The sequence below is a fragment of the Euphorbia lathyris genome, chromosome 2, assembly GCF_963576675.1.
Source record: "Euphorbia lathyris chromosome 2, ddEupLath1.1, whole genome shotgun sequence".
NCBI lineage: Eukaryota > Viridiplantae > Streptophyta > Magnoliopsida > Malpighiales > Euphorbiaceae > Euphorbia > Euphorbia lathyris.
Window position 1 is genome coordinate 52,935,254 of NC_088911.1, and position 11,596 is coordinate 52,946,849.

General features: G+C 38.7%; 1 non-coding gene across 1 annotated transcript; it reads right to left on the minus strand.

Moving 5' to 3' along the window:
- Nucleotides 1-9,354: 9,354 nt before the first annotated feature.
- LOC136221120 (small nucleolar RNA R71) lies at nucleotides 9,355-9,461 on the minus strand. Its single transcript, XR_010684908.1, has one exon. It is a non-coding gene; the product is annotated as a small nucleolar RNA R71 (small nucleolar RNA).
- Between the last annotated feature and the right edge of the window lie 2,135 nt (nucleotides 9,462-11,596).

Consider the following 11,596-nt stretch of genomic DNA (forward strand, 5'->3'; position numbering starts at 1 on the left):
CACCCATCCAGTGCTCGTCGTTCTCAGCTTTTGAGAAATTCTTTGGTTCCAGAACTGAGACGAATGCAACATTGCTGAGGTATCTCCTAAGTTGATTTCTTGTCATCAGGGTGTTTTCAGCAGCATCGAGAATGGCGCTTTCAGAGTGTCCTCTTGGGATTCTGATTTCTTTCGATAGTGTGATGTCTTGAGCTGGTTATGTTTCAACGATCTCTGCAGGTATGGATTGGTCAGTGAAAACAATTTGAGTGTCTTTCTTACCTTTGGTCAGCCCTTGAAGTGGTAACTCAGCGGCTCCACTTTGGTCAGCTTCTGCTGAGTATCGATCATCCTCAGTCGTTTGACTGACTTTCCCTGCAGGGTTAGTTTCATCGAACTCAATGTGTACTGACTCTTCTAAGACCTGGGTTCGTTTATTGAAAACTCTATATGCTTTGCTGTTTGTTGAGTAACCTAAAAAGATAGCTTCATCAGCTTTTGAATCAAACTTAGCAAGGTTGTCCTTAGTATTTAAGATAAAACATTTACAACCAAAGGCACAAAAGTATCCAATGTTGGGTTTTCGTCCTTTCCAAAGTTCGTAGGGAGTTTTCTTCAATATGGGTCTGACTAGAGCCCTATTGAGTATATAACAGGCTGTGTTGACAGCTTCACCCCAAAAGTACTTTGGAAGCCTATTCTCACTCAGCATTGTCCTGGCTATTTCAACCAAGGTTCTGTTCTTCCTTTCAACTACCCCATTCTGTTTAGGAGTTCTAGGAGTAGAAAAGTTATGGTCAATGCCGCTGGCTTCACAGAACTCAACAAACTGTTGGTTTTTGAATTCTCCACCATTATCACTTCGGATGTGAGCTAGTTTTAGGTCTTTATCATTTTCAAGTTTTCTAACTAATGTTGAAAATGTCTCAAAGGTTTCATCCTTGCTACTCAGCAGGATAATCCAAGTGTACCGCGAGAAGTCATCTACAATGACCAAGGAAAATCTCCTACCACCCAAGCTCAGCGGCTGGACTCGTCCGAAGAGATCCAAGTGCAGCAACTCAAGTGGACGCTTAGTTGAGACGATGTTTTTACTATGAAAAGATTTTTTGGTTTGTTTTCCTTGCTGACAAGCGTTGCACAATTGATCATTTTCGAACTTAAGTTCTGGCAGTCCCTCAACTAATTACTTTCTTGCTAATTTGGCCAGGAGGTCCATGCTTACATGACCAAGTCTCCTGTGCCATATCCAGGAATTTTCTTCCTTTGACACTAAGCATATATGTTTTGAAAATTTCTTTTCTAAACTCAGCATAAAAACATGGTCAACGCGAGGGGCGGTTAAAATTAATTCATTCGTTTTCCCCTCGAGTATTTTACATCCAGTGTCATCGAATATAACCTTCATACCGCTATCACAGAGCTGAGCTACGCTCAGTATGTTATATTCAAGTCCTCTGACTAGGGAGATTGACTCAATAGTAGGATTACCACCAACGGTTCTTGACCCTACTATCTTACCCTTTTTGTTGTCTCCAAAACTTACGCTTCCTCCTCGTTTAAGTTCAAGTGTGATGAACTGAGTTTCATCACCCGTCATATGCCTTGAGCATGCGTTGTCAATATACCACAACTTTGACTTCTCTGCACACCTCAGGCCGACCTGCAATATAACTAGTTATCTTTAGGTACCCAAGTCCTTTTGGGTCCTCGCTTGTTAGGCACAGCAGGTGATACATCATATTTCATTTTATGACGGCACACATTGGTGGTGTGGCCAGTCTTACCACAGAAGTCACAGTGGACCTTTCTTTGTGAAAGCCTTATTAGAGGGTTAGCACCATTGTGCTGAGCATGCCAACACACCTTGGTAGTGTGGCCTTTCTTCCCACAAAAGTCACATTGGACATTTCGTTGGGGAGTCCATTTCCGATGACTAGTACATGAGTACTCAGCGTAATGATGGACATTTTTCTTATTCGGAACCTTTAGCTGGTTCTGAATAGATGTGATGTCCTTCCTCAGCTTCTTAGAGTCTGATTTGACCTCAGTGACATAACTATGCATGATTTTAAGATTTTCATCTTGCCTAGTATTGTCCTGGAGAAGATGACGGAGGTCACTGAGTTTGATCTCCTCAATCTCATCACATCGCCTGCTGAGTGCACGCACTTTCTTGTTACACTTTTTGACAAGTGTGTAAAGATCACTCAGGGCGTTAATCATTTTGTTTCTGAGCAAGGGTAGAGTTGTTACCTCAGTTGGTTGTTCCTCATTATCGGATGCACACAATGAGTCAGCTTGCTCAGACGGACAGAAGTCAGCAGCATCATCTGCCATGAAACAGATGTTTGCTGACTCAGTTGCTTCAGCTTCTGATGAAGATGACTCATCACTATCGCTCCAAGTGGCCACCATTTCTTTTCTTCCACTTTTCTTGTCCTTCTACAAAGTAGGACAACTTGACTTGATATGGCCAGTTTGATGACATTCAAAGCATGTGATAGGCTTTGAGCTTTCTTTCCTGTATTTGTTGTCGCTTGACTCAGCTTTGTTGTTATCATATTTCTTGAATGGCTTTCTGCTGTAGTTGTTATTCTTGCGGAACAGCTTCTTCATCTTCCTAGTGAACATGGCCATTTCTTCATCATCAGATGAGTCACCATCAGTGGAGTCGGCTTTCATGACAAGAGACTTTTGCTTCTTGTCCTCAGCTTTTTCTTTCACCTCAAAGTTCTTCATTGATATCTCATGGGTCAGCAAGGATCCGATGAGTTCATCATACTTGTAGGTGGTTAGATCTTGGGCTTCCTCAACGACTGTCTTCTTTTCTTGCCAGCTTTGGGGAAGACTCCTCAATATTTTCTTCACTATCTCTTCCTCAGTGAAGATCTTGCCAAGCCTTTTGAGTTCGTTGATAATGTTGGTGAACCTTGAGTTCATGTCAGAAATTCCTTCACCATCATTCATCTCGAACAACTCGTACAGCCTCATGTGTTAGTTCACCTTAGATTCCTTGACCTTACTGGTTCCTTCATAGGTGACCTCCAGCTTCTTCCATATCTCCTGTGTTGACTCGCAACCTGAGATTTTATTGTACTCTGCAGCATCTAATGCACAGTGAAGCATGTTTATAGCAGCGGCATGATTTTGCAGTTTCTTGAGGTCATCCTCTGACCAGTTAGCCTCAGCTTTGACAGACATTTGTTCGTCAACAGTTTCAACAGGAACAAACGGGCCTTGGACTATGGAAAGCCATGCACTCATGTTTGTTGCCTGAATGAAGTTTTTCATTCTGTTCTTCCAAAAGGTATAGTTAGACCCAAAGAACAGAGGAGGCCTAGTGGACAGTCCCTCAGGAAGAATCTGAGTTGTCTGTTTTCCTAGGAGGAAACGAGTGCTGTTCTCAGCCATTGTGGGGATCAGCTCAAGATAGTTATATCTTGTTCAGTGAGCTGTTAAGCTCTAATACCACTTGTTGGTCCCGTGTAACGTGACAATATTAGTTCCAGAGGGGGGGGGGGGGGTTAGGAACTATTAAAAATTTTCACGTATGGCTGACTGTTAATTTCTATCTTAGACTTTCTCGAAGTCCTTTAGCACAGTGAGACTGAGTAAGTTTTAAATACAAGCTTAGTCAACAGGTGACTAAGACTGAATCTATCCTTGAGTCAGGAGATAACACTTGAGTCTATTCCTGAACTCAGCTTCTCAGTTCACTCAACTCAGCTTATGTTCTTTTTAGCGTTTAACTAGGCAGTGTTATAGCAAGCAATAATTTAAGGAGACAAAGGTTAGAAAGATGTTACTCAGCAGACGTATCCTGGTTTGGCCTCTCCGCCTACGTCCAGTCCCCGGAATTCCTTCCGAGCTTTTTGGAATCCTCTATTGAGCTCTTTAAAGGTAGAGCACATACCTTTTACAATAGAAAGCTGAGTATACAAGAGTACCTTCCTCTATTCCTCTACTCACTCCTATTTCTACCGCTGAGTACTATAACCGAGTACTCAGCTTCTCCTTTCTATTCTTCTAGAAATGATAAGTGTTTGTTTGTCCTAAACAACAATTGCTAAGACACTTTAGATGATTTAGATCACTCTAGACTTTTACACAAAATTGGAATTGGTGTAAGATTTGCTTTGCTTTTCTCACAGAACTTCAAGTAACAATTTGGTCAGCGTTTTGACTTGATTGAAGATCTGTATCGAATGAAGCGTTTGAGTCGCCTATTTATAGTGACACTTGATGCACTGGTTATTTTGAATTTCGAAATAACCGTTGGAGGGAAATGGCTTCCTGTCGCTTTCACTCAGTACGTGCTCAGCGTCTTCGGCCAATCAAAACCTTGTATCTTCTGTCTTCGGTACTGCTCAGCAGCTTTTCGTCAGACAGAACAGAATGTTTCCACATTTATGGTAAAGTCTTCTAGACAGCTTTCTGCGTCTTCTGAACTTTACCCTAAGTAGAAATACTTTGTCTCCAAGTTTATTCAGGCCAGCTGCTGACCTGACTATCTTGTCGCTCAACTCAGCAGCTTCGTTTTGAAGCTTTTGGTCAAAAGTTTCTCGATCCTTCTCAATGGTGGGCTTGCGTTTTACTCAGTGCGACCTGCATTTTGATCTGCTTGGGCCATGAGGCATTGACACGTTGACTTGGGCTTGACTTAAGGCCTTTGGGCCGTACAACTTGATGTCTTATAAATTTAAATAACTCAACATTGAACAAACACATTAGTACAAATAAATCAAAGCATTTAAATTTAATGTGTTGGAATATTTTTATCATGGAGATTTAATTCTTGTTAAATAATTTTGTCAAATCAAAATCATGTGGAAAGGTGTTTCAACAACTTCCTCACAATTGGCTTTAATATAGGAAGCGCTTTTCATCATGGCCTTGCTAATGTTGCGCTTACTTGGAACTTCGTTCTTCTAACTGACTGGATCAGTTTCTGGGCAAAAGGCCCATCATAGGAAAATCTTGCATTTTCTCCTCATCATCATATACATGTTTTTCTACCTTAATTTCTCCTAAATCCTCAGAATTGTCGTCATCTTCATCACTTTCTAAGGACTCCACTAGACATTGCATGACAAATTTATTATGTTCATCCAAAGCATATTTCTCCAATCCCAAATCATTTTCCAACAACCTCCTGATCTCCTCGAAGGTTAAAGAATCGACTTGTTCTTTGATATGACTGATGCATAAGCACATAGCTTTCCAAATCTGCGACTTGGTGTCCCACAAATCAATGGCGATTTCTCTTTTCACCATGACTCTCAATTTTCAGGAGAATTTTTATTTGGCTCTGATACCAATTTGTTGGATCAAATAAATAAACTTTTACAGGTAATAAAGGAAGAGTATAATTGCTGGAAGAAAATTCTCTTGCCTTACTACTTTAATTCATAGGTATTTATACATTATAGACATGAATATTGGTAAACAGTAACTCTCTATAAATACAGATGACTCTTTGTGGAACAACACAGCTCTTGATAAATACAGAGATGACTCTTGGACAATACAATGTACCAAATTAAAGACTCTATTAATTATAATTTTATTATTTCAACATAATGTTCGGGATCCATAGAACCTTCCAATACAGAATTTATGGGCCGCATCACCAAGCAGCTCATATCATGAGCCTTATTGAACATGCCACAAACGAGCAAGCAACCATGGTCGTCAAGCTACAAGACAAACGGACTGCAGCAGAATATGCCATTAGATTGGCAAAGAACCAAAGTTCCATAGCCTTCTCTACCAAGCGAAACACGGATCATATATAGGTTCCTATCACTTTCCCCCTCCCATAGCGAGAGAAGTTGGAAAGATTCTTTGGGGGAAGGTTAATCCCTCCATCCTCTACCATGGAAAGACGAGGAGCGGGCTAAACTCTCTTCACACAAGAAAAGGCGCGCAAAATACTCAAGTTCTCCAAAATCACTAGATCCTCAAGCAATTCTCAATGCCGATACAATAGAAGAAAGACCGTGAAAACCCATGGCTCATGCGAGGGGAGTCATCAGGTAAAGAAAACAATTGTTCCAAGATCCCACAAGGATCGATGGACAATACCCAGAAGAACGTCCTCTAATCGTAAAAATAGCCATGGCCCAAGGGAAAAAAAAATCTATGGCGGAGCTCATCCGAAGGGAATTAAAAAAAACATTCGGATGTTTATGTTTAGATGCCTTGATGCCGGAGGTGACAGACATAAGCTCCCCCCCTCTGCACGTGTATTCAGAGAGAACCAATACCTCGAGGATTCAAATACCCTTCCTTGGAAAAGTACGATGGGTTCGGAGATCCCACTACAAAACTACTAATGCTATCACATGTCATCTCTTCTTGAATACTCTATAAGTGGTGGCATCTTACTAGTATGAACAATTGGTCCTCAAATCCATCAAGTCCTTTCATTAGATGGCTAATGCATTCGCCCAACACTATCACTTCCATCCTTAAGAGTTAAATTATCTAAGACCTCAATTACATAGTCCACAGCAAGGGGAATCCTTCGGGATTGGTTCAAACATTCAAAGCCCATCTAAATTTGCAACCTCAACTTTGATGCGACAGTATATCATATGCCATGATAACAAATTGCACGAGCGATGCTTTACCCCAAGAACTAACCACACGACATCCCAAAATGTTTCCAGACTTAATCCAAGAGGCTAGAGATTTCATCAAATAGGATAGTCACAGGTTCAATCCTTAGTTAAAAAGCTCTAGCGCCAAGGATTGTATAGCTTCAGAGGATAACCTTAAACATCCCCGCAAAAATGACAGAGACATGGAGCATCAAATGCAAAAGTATCAACTGAAGCGAAACTCCAAACCTCTCAACACTAAAACAAAAGTATTATACTTGGTGGATAAAAACAAGCAGTTGACTACCTCTCAAAGCTAAAAAAATCGGGGCGCCGCAACAAGGGTGCCTAGCTAGTGCGACTTCCACAAAAGTGAAAGTCACGATATTGAAGAATATATACAACTAGCAATTAAACTCGGCAAGTTGATAGATAGAGGAGTACTTGAACGCTTTCTACATAAATCAACAAAGGCACCCGCGATGGAAAGAAAAAAGATCCCCAATAAAGGATCGAGTCCCGAAGTAGTTATTCATGTTACCGATTAGGACTTTATAGAGACTGCACATAAAAATGAAGAGAGTTTACAAAGATATTGTTAAGTCCAAAATATACCTAAAATATCATCAATAATTACATCAATATTGCTACGAATTTATGCAATTTATAACTGTTTAGGAAGCTTTTATTCTCGAATATGTTTCTTTCTTGTAAGGTACATAAATATTTGGTAAAATCCAAATAGGAACGAAAAGAGCTCGAAAACAGAAGAAAAACCCTACAAAAGGAGTCGAAGACGACATAAATTAATAACGCCAAATCGAGGACGCGAACGAAAGTAAAAGAACTGAAAAACGTTCTGTGCCGCGACCGCGGCCCCCAAATTCACGGTCGCGACACGCGTTCCCCAGCTTTTCCTTCCTTCGTTTGAAGACCAATTGATGCTCCCCCATTCTCGGTAGAGAATTTAATATTCTCGGTACGAGCAGGAGTTTTTAGAAGCCTAGTTACACACTTTCATTTTCGACGAAACGCGATCGTTCGGGTGGATAAAGACGTTCTTTCACAATGGACACGATCCTTCACAACGGACACGACACTTCAATCAAGACTCTTCAACATCTATAAATAAAGAGTTGATGGAGAGTTGAAGATATGTAGAAAAAAGAGATTAGTATAGAATTTATGCAGAAATTTCGAGTCAAGTGATTCAGAAGTTAGATTTCGATTCTGTAAAAAGCAATATGTTGTACACACATTGTTTATTCAATAATAACAAGTTTAGTAGCGTTTAGACATTGTTCCAGTTTAGTTTTCGTTTTGGTAGTTGACCGACCCAGTCTCTATTACGAAGATTCAACGAGAAGATTGAGTAGAGGATCCGCCCCTGAGCCTGACAAACTCTAACGAAACCCAAGGAAAGGATTGACAACCCGTTCACTTGCAAGTCGTCGAATGTTTTCATGCTCCATGTTCTCTGTAAACTTGTATTAATTTATATTTCATCTAATAAAGTCTGTTCTATTCGATAGATTTTTATGCAGCACTTTTGGTAACCAATCCACTAAAGTGACTGCTGGTGTTTTCATTAAAACGTATTTAATTCAAAATCTTTACAAGGAAACTTTGTTGAACACTTAGGCAAATTATTATCTCGAAAGAGTTTTAATTTGATTAAGGGCAAATATCCCGAAAGGGTTTTGTCATGTTCAAAGCCAATTAATTAGAGGTTCCGTCATTTATTTCATCTTTATAATTCGTACAAAGTTTAAAGTTGTTTTCTATGCTTAATGCAAACAAATACATCTGTTTACTTTTCTAAAAAGTACTGAACGTTCCTATCTTGCAAATTCATTCTTAAATCAGAATATTTTCTAACGTTTTTATACTCTATCTAATTCTCATTCTAGCAATTTCAAAATCAAAACCGATTAAACGATTTTTCCATATTATAAACCTAAAAGTAAATTTAACCGATTATAAATAAGTTTTGTTTAAAAAACGTTCCCTGTGGGATCGATATCTTTTATTACTACAAGCGTATACCGTGCACTTGCGGAAATCGCTCAACAAGTTTTTGGCGCCGTTGCCGGGGAACGCCAAAATTTTTGACAAAATTTTAAATTTTTAGTGTTTTATTACGAATCTAGGTTTATTCATACTTATTCAAACTTTTGTATTTTATTTATTTTCAATTACTAACATATTTATTTTTCAAATTCTGTTTTGTAGGTAGTTTCGGTTCGTGCAAAATTTCAAGTTCATGCGCAGTTCTCGAAGTTCAGGCACGTCACCAGATCCTATTGACCCAGAAATTGAAAGAACTCTTAAAAAGAACAAGAAAGAAAAGAAAAAGAAAAACAAAACCCCAATAAAAACTAAAATTACCGAGCCAGAAGTTATTGCCACACTTATGGATTACGCTAGGCCAAGAGTGGCTGGTGTAACAAACAGTATAGTTAGACCCCAAATTAATGCACATCATTTTGAAATTAAGCCTGCGTTGCTTAATATGTTGCAAAATAATGTAACGTTTTACGGGTTACCTAACGAAAATCCTAATACCCATTTGACAAATTTCTTAGAAATTTGTGACACTTTTAAAATTACTGATGTAACTGCAGAAGCAATCAAACTTCGCCTTTTTCCTTTTACTTTGAAGGATCGAGCCAAAGAATTGTTAACTTCTATGCCAGCCGCATCAATTGAGACTTGGGAGCAATTAGCCCAAGCATTTTTATCAAAAAAATTTCCTTTAGCAAAAACCGCAAGAGTCATTAAAGAGTTAGCATCTTTTTCTCAAAATGATAATGAAACTCTTTATGAGGCTTGGGAACGTTTTAAAGAACTTCAACGTTTATGCCCACACCACCAATTGCCCGCTGAACTTTTAATGCAAACATTTTATAATGGATTAAATCCTACGACTAGAGGTTCATTGGACGTTATGTCTGGAGGGTTATTCATGAAGAAAACATATGCCCAAGCAAGAGAACTTTTGGAGGAAATGGCAATCAACAGCAGTATGTGGCCCGCGGAACGTGGACACGTACCATTAGCAAAACCATCATCCTCAACTACTTCATCAGTTAAAGGTATAGTGAATCTTGATCCAGTAGCGATGTTGCAAGCCCAATTTTCTGCTTTATCGCACAAAATTGATAGGTTTATGGCACCGTGTGATTCTAATGGTAAGCCAATCCAAACGGATGTGGACTACGAAGGTATGAGCGAAATTGAACAGGTAAACTTTATCCAAGGGCAAAACCAAAATAATAACCCTTATTCCAATACATATAATCCTGGATGGAGAAATCATCCTAACTTTAACTCGAGAGATAATAATAATGCTAATGCTAATCAAAATCGTACTACTAATTATCAAAATCAATCAAGAGATACGATTAGCACTTTATCTTCTAAAATCGACAAATTTATTGATGCTATGAGCGGAAAAATAAGTAATCACAACGATGGTTTTAAACGGATCGAGAATAAATTCGATCAGCTTATTAAAAACTAATCATCTAGCATCCATAATTTGGAGATTCAAATTGGACAACTCGCTAAATCAATTCCATCCCGCAAAGAGGGAAGTCTTCCAAGCCATACGGAAGAAAATCCGAAAGAGCATGTTAAGGCTATCACTCTTCGTTCAGGGAAAAACTACTTAGGCCCGGAAATGCCCGGAAATTCGACCTTACCTGGAACTGATTTACCGACGCCCAAAGAAGATACATTAAAACAAAAAGATGCACCAATTGACTCTAGTACAAAAACTTTTGTACCCAAACCACCTTTTCCACAAAAAGTCCGCAATAAGGACTATGACAAACAACTTTTAACATTTTTACACAAACTTAAGAATTTGCATATTAATTTAACGTTTATGGATGCGATTACGCAAATTCCCAACTATGGTAAATTCCTCAAAGATTTAATTTCAAAGAAAATCAGTTGGGAAGGAATTTCATCCATTTCACTAACTGAAGATTGTAGTTCAATTGTGTCAAGTAATTTGCCCACAAAACTCAAGGATCCCGGATGTTTTACCATTCCGTGTAAATTGGGAGATATTGAATTTCCCAGTTGTCTCTGTGATTTAGGAGCAAACATTAACTTGATGCCATTATCCATTTTTAATAAGTTAGGCTTAGAAGAAGACATCAAACGTACCAATATGATTTTGCAATTAGCGGATCAAACCACTAAAAGACCATACGGTATAATTGAGGATGTTTTAGTTAAAGGTGACAAATTTATTTTTCCTACCGATTTCGTTATTTTAGATTTTGCTTATGACGTAAATTGTCCGCTAATCTTTGGTAGACCGTTCATGAACACGGGACGTGCTCTAGTTGATGTGTCGGAAGGGAAAGTAGTTTTAAGAATAGGCGATGATAAGATTGAGTTTGATATGAATCAAGTGATGAAGTATCCTATGGAGGATTTCGCTTGTATGAAACTTGATTGAATTGAAGAATGTGTAAATGACATTGTTCAAAAAGAAGAAATAATAGAACCTATAATGAGTGAGGAACTAGAAGATAAGGACCCAGAATCTTTGATTCGAGAAGATGGACCAGTTCTGCCTTCAATTATAGTTCCACCTAAATTAGAACTTAAAGAATTACCAAGTCATTTGAGGTACGCTTTCTTAGGCGAAGGCGATTCTCTACCTATAATTATCTCTAACAAATTAACACAAGTCCAAGAAGAGAAATTGAAAGAAGTTGTTAGAAATAGGATATGAAGTATGGGTTGGCAAATTTCAGAGTTAAAAGGTATTAATCTGAGTATTGTAATGCATAGAATTCACTTAGAAGAAGATAAGCCACCTAAAGCGGATAGGCAAAGACGCCTAAATCCGAATATGAAAGAAGTAGTAAAAAATAAGATTACTAAACTTCTGGACAATGGAATCATCTACCCTATTTCGGATAGTGAATGGGTTAGTCCAATCCATTGCGTACCTAAAAAGGGAGGAATAACAGTTGTAAGGAATGAAGAAG